Raw genomic sequence first — 6,479 nt, forward strand, 5'->3', positions numbered from 1 at the left:
TCGTTGATAGAAAAGTTCATACTAGATTTGGATTACTGCACAGAAACAGATTTCTTTGCTGTCACGAATCTGGGCTGTTTTCTCTGTAGGTAACTCAGAAAATTATGCCAATTTACGTGAGTGATCCTCAGATATGTACGCAACTTTCATTCAATTTGAGCATTTTCATTTGAGCAAGTCTGGTGCCTCGATAAAATTCTTCAATACGAACTGTTCTGTTTTGACAGATTCTGCCTTTTATTTCGCATTGCCTCTTTTGCTATGTTGGATGAATTTGTTTGATCCATGAATGTCCAGTAGCTTTATGCAATGTCCAGAAGTGTTAAGAATGATTATGTCACCTCTGAACATGTTAATTTTTATTGTCCACTAACCCTCTAATGAGTTGTTCTAAGTTTGGTGTGGAGGAAGTTTTCAAGGATCAAGAGAGGAGTATGATGCAACATGATCAAGGAGAGTGAAAGCTCTAAGCTTGGGGATGCCCCGGTGGTTCACCCCTGCATATTCTAAGAAGACTCAAGCGTCTAAGCTTGGGGATGCCCAAGGCATCCCCTTCTTCATCGACAACATTATCAGGTTCCTCCCCTGAAACTATATTTTTATTCCATCACATCTTATGTGCTTTTCTTGGAGCGTCGGTTTGTTTTTGTTTTTTGTTTTGTTTGAATAAAATGGATCCTAGCATTCACTTTATGGGAGAGAGACACGCTCCGCTGTAGCATATGGACAAGTATGTCCTTAGGCTCTACTCATAGTATTCATGGCGAAGTTTCTTATTCGTTAAATTGTTATATGGTTGGAATTGGAAAATGATACATGTAGTAAATTGCTAAAATGTCTTGGGTAATGTGATACTTGGCAATTGTTGTGCTCATGTTTAAGCTCTTGCATCATATACTTTGCACCCATTAATGAAGAAATACATAGAGCATGCTAAAATTTGGTTTGCATATTTGGTCTCTCTAAGGTCTAGATAATTTCTAGTATTGAGTTTGAACAACAAGGAAGACAGTGTAGATTCTTATAATGTTTACAATATGTCTTTTATGTGAGTTTTGCTGCACCGGTTCATCCTTGGGTTTGTTTCAAATAGCCTTGCTAGCCTAAACCTTGTATCGAGAGGGAATACTTCTCATGCATCCAAAATCCTTGAGCCAACCACTATGCCATTTGTGTCCACCATACCTACCTACTACATGGTATTTCTCCGCCATTCCAAAGTAAATTGCTTGAGTGCTACCTTTAAAATTCCATCATTCACCTTTGCAATATATAGCTCATGGGACAAATAGCTTAAAAACTATTGTGGTATTGAATATGTACTTATGCACTTTATCTCTTATTAAGTTGCTCGTTGTGCGATAACCATGTTCACTGGGGACGCCATCAGCTACTCTTTGTTGAATTTCATGTGAGTTGCTATGCATGTTCGTCTTGTCTGAAGTAAGAGAGATCTACCACCTTATGGTTAAGCATGCATATTGTTAGAGAAGAACATTGGGCCGCTAACTAAAGCCATGATCCATGGTGGAAGTTTCAGTTTTGGACAATATCCTCAATCTCGTATGAGAAAATTATTAATTGTTGTTACATGCTTATGCATAAAAGAGGAGTTCATTATCTGTTGTCTATGTTGTCCCGGTATGGATGTCTAAGTTGAGAATAATCAATAGCGAGAAATCTAATGCGAGCTTTCTCCTTAGACCTTTGTACAGGCGGCATAGAGGTACCCCTTTGTGACACTTGGTTAAAACATGTGCATTGCGATGATCCGGTAGTCCAAGCTAATTAGGACAAGGTGCGGGCACTATTAGTATACTATGCATGAGGCTTGCAACTTGTAAGATATAATTTACATGATACATATGCTTTATTACTACCGTTGACAAAATTGTTTCATGTTTTCAAAATCAAAGCTCTAGCACAAATATAGCAATCGATGCTTTTCCTCTATGGAGGACCATTCTTTTACTTTCATTGTTGAGTCAGTTCACCTATTTCTCTCCACCTCAAGAAGCAAACACTTGTGTGAACTGTGCATTGATTCCTACATACTTGCATATTGCACTTATTATATTACTCTATGTTGACAATTATCCATGAGATATACATGTTACAAGTTGAAAGCAACCGCTGAAACTTAATCTTCCTTTGTGTTGCTTCAATGCTGTTACTATGAATTATTGCTTTATGAGTTAACTCTTATGCAAGACTTATTAATGCTTGTCTTGAAGTACTATTCATGAAAAGTCTTTGCTTTATGATTCACTTGTTTACTCATGCCATATACATTGTTTTGATCGCTGCATTCACTACATATGCTTTACAAATAGTATGATCAAGGTTATGATGGCATGTCACTCCAGAAATTATCTTTGTTATCGTTTTACCTGCTCGGGACGAGCAGAACTAAGCTTGGGGATGCTGATACGTCTCCAACGTATCGATAATTTCTTGTGTTCCATGCCACATTATTGATGTTATCTACATGTTTTATGCACACTTTATGTCATATTCATGCATTTTCTGGAACTAACCTATTAACAAGATGCCGAAGTGCCGATTCTTTGTTTTCTGCTGTTTTTGGTTTCAGAAATCCTAGTAACGAAATATTCTCGGAATTGGACGAAATCAACGCCCAGGGTCCTATTTTGCCACGAAGCTTCCAGAAGACCGAAGAGGAGACGAAGTGGGGCCACGAGGTGGCCAAACCCTAGGGCGGCGCGGCCCCTGCCCTGGCCGCGCGGCCCTATGGTGTGGGCCCCTCGTGCCGCCTCCTGACCTGCCCTTCCGCCTACTTAAAGCCTCCGTCGCGAAACCCCCAGTACGGAGAGCCACGATACGGAAAACCTTACTGAGACGCCGCCGCCGCCAATCCCATCTCGGGGGGATTCAGGAGATCGCCTCCGGCACCCTGCCGGAGAGGGGAATCATCTCCCGGAGGACTCTACGCCGCCATGGTCGCCTCCGGAGTGATGTGTGAGTAGTCTACCCCTGGACTATGGGTCCATAGCAGTAGCTAGATGGTTGTCTTCTCCTCATTGTGCTTAATTGTCGGATCTTGTGAGCTGCCTAACATGATCGAGATCATCTATCTGTAATTCTATATGTTGCGTTTGTTGGGATCCGATGAATAGAGAATACTTGTTATGTTGATTATCAAAGTTATGTCTATGTGTTGTTTATGATCTTGCATGCTCTCCGTTACTAGTAGATGCTCTGGCCAAGTAGATGCTTGTAACTCCAAGAGGGAGTATTTATGCTCGATAGTGGGTTCATGTCTCCGTGAATCTGGGGGAGTGACAGAAACCTCTAAGATTATGGATGTGCTGTTGCCACTAGGGATAAAACATTGGTGCTATGTTCAAGGATATTGTCACTGATTACATTACGCGCAATACTTAATGCAATTGTCTGTTGTTAGCAACTTAATACTGGAGGGGGTTCGGATGATAACCTGAAGGTGGACTTTTTAGGCATAGATGCATGCTGGATAGCGGTCTATGTACTTTGTCGTAATGCCCAATTAAATCTCACTATACTCATCATAATATGTATGTGCATGGTCATGCCCTCTTTATTTGTCAATTGCCCAACTGTAATTTGTTCACCCAACATGCTGTTTATCTTATGGGAGAGACACCTCTAGTGAACTGTGGACCCCGGTCCAATTCTCTTTCTTGAAATACAATCTCTTTGCAATATTGTTCTACTGTTTTCTGCAAACAATCATCTTCCACACAATACGGTTAATCCTTTGTTACAGCAAGCCGGTGAGATTGACAACCTCACTGTTTCGTTGGGGCAAAGTACTTTGGTTGTGTTGTGCAGGTTCCACGTTGGCGCCGGAATCTCTGGTGTTGCGCCGCACTACATCCCGCCGCCATCAACCTTCAACGTGCTTCTTGACTCCTACTGGTTCGATTAAACCTTGGTTTCTTACTGAGGGAAACTTGCCGCTGTGCGCATCACACCTTCCTCTTGGGGTTCCCAACGGACGTGTCAACCACACGCATCAGGGTGTAGTGTGGGGCCCCCAGGGCTTCCCTCTGGCGGCTCTCGGGTGTTCTGGATGCTTCCGGGCAAAATAGGAACCTGGGCGTTGATTTCGTCCGATTCCGAGAATATTTCGTTACTAGGATTTCTGAAACCAAAAACAGCAGAAAATAGGAACTGGCACTTCGGCATCTTGTTAATAGGTTAGTTCCAGAAAATGCACGAATATGACATAAAGTGTGCATAAAACATATAGATATCATCAATAATGTGGCATGGAACATAAGAAATTATCGATACGTTGGAGACGTATCAGTTATGATTGTAATCTCTTGTAGATTATGAAGTTAACTATTACTATGATAGTATTGATGCAATCTATTCCCCCTTTCATAGCTATTGTTGACAGTGTGTATGCTATGTTAGTACTCGGCCTAAATTGCAACGGTCTATTATGCACTCTAGGGGTTACTTTAATATGAACTCCGGATGTTGTGGAGCTTGTTTACTCCGGCTTGAGGTGTGCTTTTATAGCCCTACACAATGAATGGTGTTTGTGATCCAACAAGAGAGTGTGAGAAAGTAGCACAAGTGAAGAGAAGTTATTTATTTATGTGATCATTGTTGAGAGTGTCCACTAGTGAAAGTATGATCCCTAGGCCTTGTTTCCAAATATCGAATCACCGTTTATTTACTGTTCTACTGCATGTTTACTTGCTGCCATATTTATTTCGGATTGTTATTACCACTCATATTCATCCATATCACTTGCATTTTACTATCTCTTCGCCGAACTAGTGCACCTATACATCTGACAAGTGTATTAGGTGTGTTGGGGACACAAGAGACTTCTTGTATCGTAATTGCAGGGTTGCTTGAGAGGGATATATTTGACCTCTACCTCCCTGAGTTCGATAAACCTTGGGTGATTCACTTAAGGGAAACTTGCTGCTGTTCTACAAACCTCTGCTCTTGGAGGCCCAACACTGTCTACAGAAATAGAAGCGTGCGTAGACATCAAGCTATTTTCTGGCGTCGTTGCCGGGGAGGTAAGGTAAAAGGTATTCACATCCTCCGACTACTAAGCTATTTCCTAGCACTGTTGCCGGTGTGTGAGTGCTCGAAGCTATTTCCTTTAGATCCTGCAATTGCATCTTTTTTCTTTTTGTTTTTATTTTTCACTAGTTAGGCATAATGGAAAACAACAGTGAGCTTTTTAATCTATTTTCTGAGTTAAGACATGAATTGTGTGATGCGAAAATTAAAAAACCTATGGAACCTCATTTGCATGCTAGTAGCAGTGTTATTAGTATGAACGCAATTACTGCTAATGCTATGGAGAAGTCTAAGCTTGGGGAAGCTAGTTTTTATGATCTTTTTAGCTTCCCATCTTTGGAGGAGAAAATTTACTTTGGTGATACTTTACCTCCTATATATGATGATTACAATGATGACTATCATATCTTCAGTCCACCTACTATTGAGGAGAAAATTAATTACGATTACAATATGCCTCCTATATATAATGATTATGGTGATGAGAATAATAATGATAGCTATTTTATTAAATTTGCTCCACTATAATTAATAGTAATGACAATGTGGAGAGTAATAATAATTTTATGCATGTAGCTCATGATAAGAATGTTTCATGTGATAGTTATATTGTTGAGTTTGTTCATGATGCTACTGAAAGTTATTATGAGAGAGGGAAACATGGTTATATGCATCTTAATAATATTAAGTTTCCCCTCTTTATGTTGAGAATCTTGAAGTTGCGCTTGTGTTGCCTTTCTATGCGTGTTGCCTTATACTTACATAACTTGTTTATTTACAAGATTCCTTTACATAGAAAGTGGGTTAGGCTTAAATTTGTTTCATACTTTCTTTTTGATGCTCTCTTTGCTTCAACTCTCATCCTTATGTGAGCATTATTAAAATTACTGAGCCCATCTTAATGGCTATAAAGAAAGCACTTCTTGGGAGATAACCCATATTTTTATTTTGCTAATGTTTTGTTGTATCTTGGAAGTTGTTACTACTGTAGCAACCTCTCCTTATCTTTACTTTATTGCATTGTTGTGCCAAGTAAAGTCTTTGATAGTAAGGTTGATACTAGATTTGGATTACTGCGCAGAAACAGATTTCTTGCTATCACGAATTTGAGTAGGTCTCTCTGTAGGTAACTCAGAAAAATCAGCGAAAATTCATGAGTGATCCTCAGATTTGTACGCAACTTTCATTCAATTTGATCTTCTTCATCTGAGCAAGTTAAGTGCCTCTAAAAAATTCGTCTTTACGGACTATTCTGTTTTCACAGATTCTGCCTTTTATTTCGCATTGCCTCTTTTGCTATGTTGAATGGATTTCTTTGTTCCATTAACTTTCAGTAGCTTTAAGCAATGTCCAGAAGTGTTAAGAATGATCGTGTCACCTCTGAACATGTGAATTTTTGATTATGCACTAACCCTCTAATGAGATTG

This window comes from Lolium perenne, chromosome 6, assembly GCF_019359855.2.
Source record: "Lolium perenne isolate Kyuss_39 chromosome 6, Kyuss_2.0, whole genome shotgun sequence".
Taxonomy (NCBI): domain Eukaryota; kingdom Viridiplantae; phylum Streptophyta; class Magnoliopsida; order Poales; family Poaceae; genus Lolium; species Lolium perenne.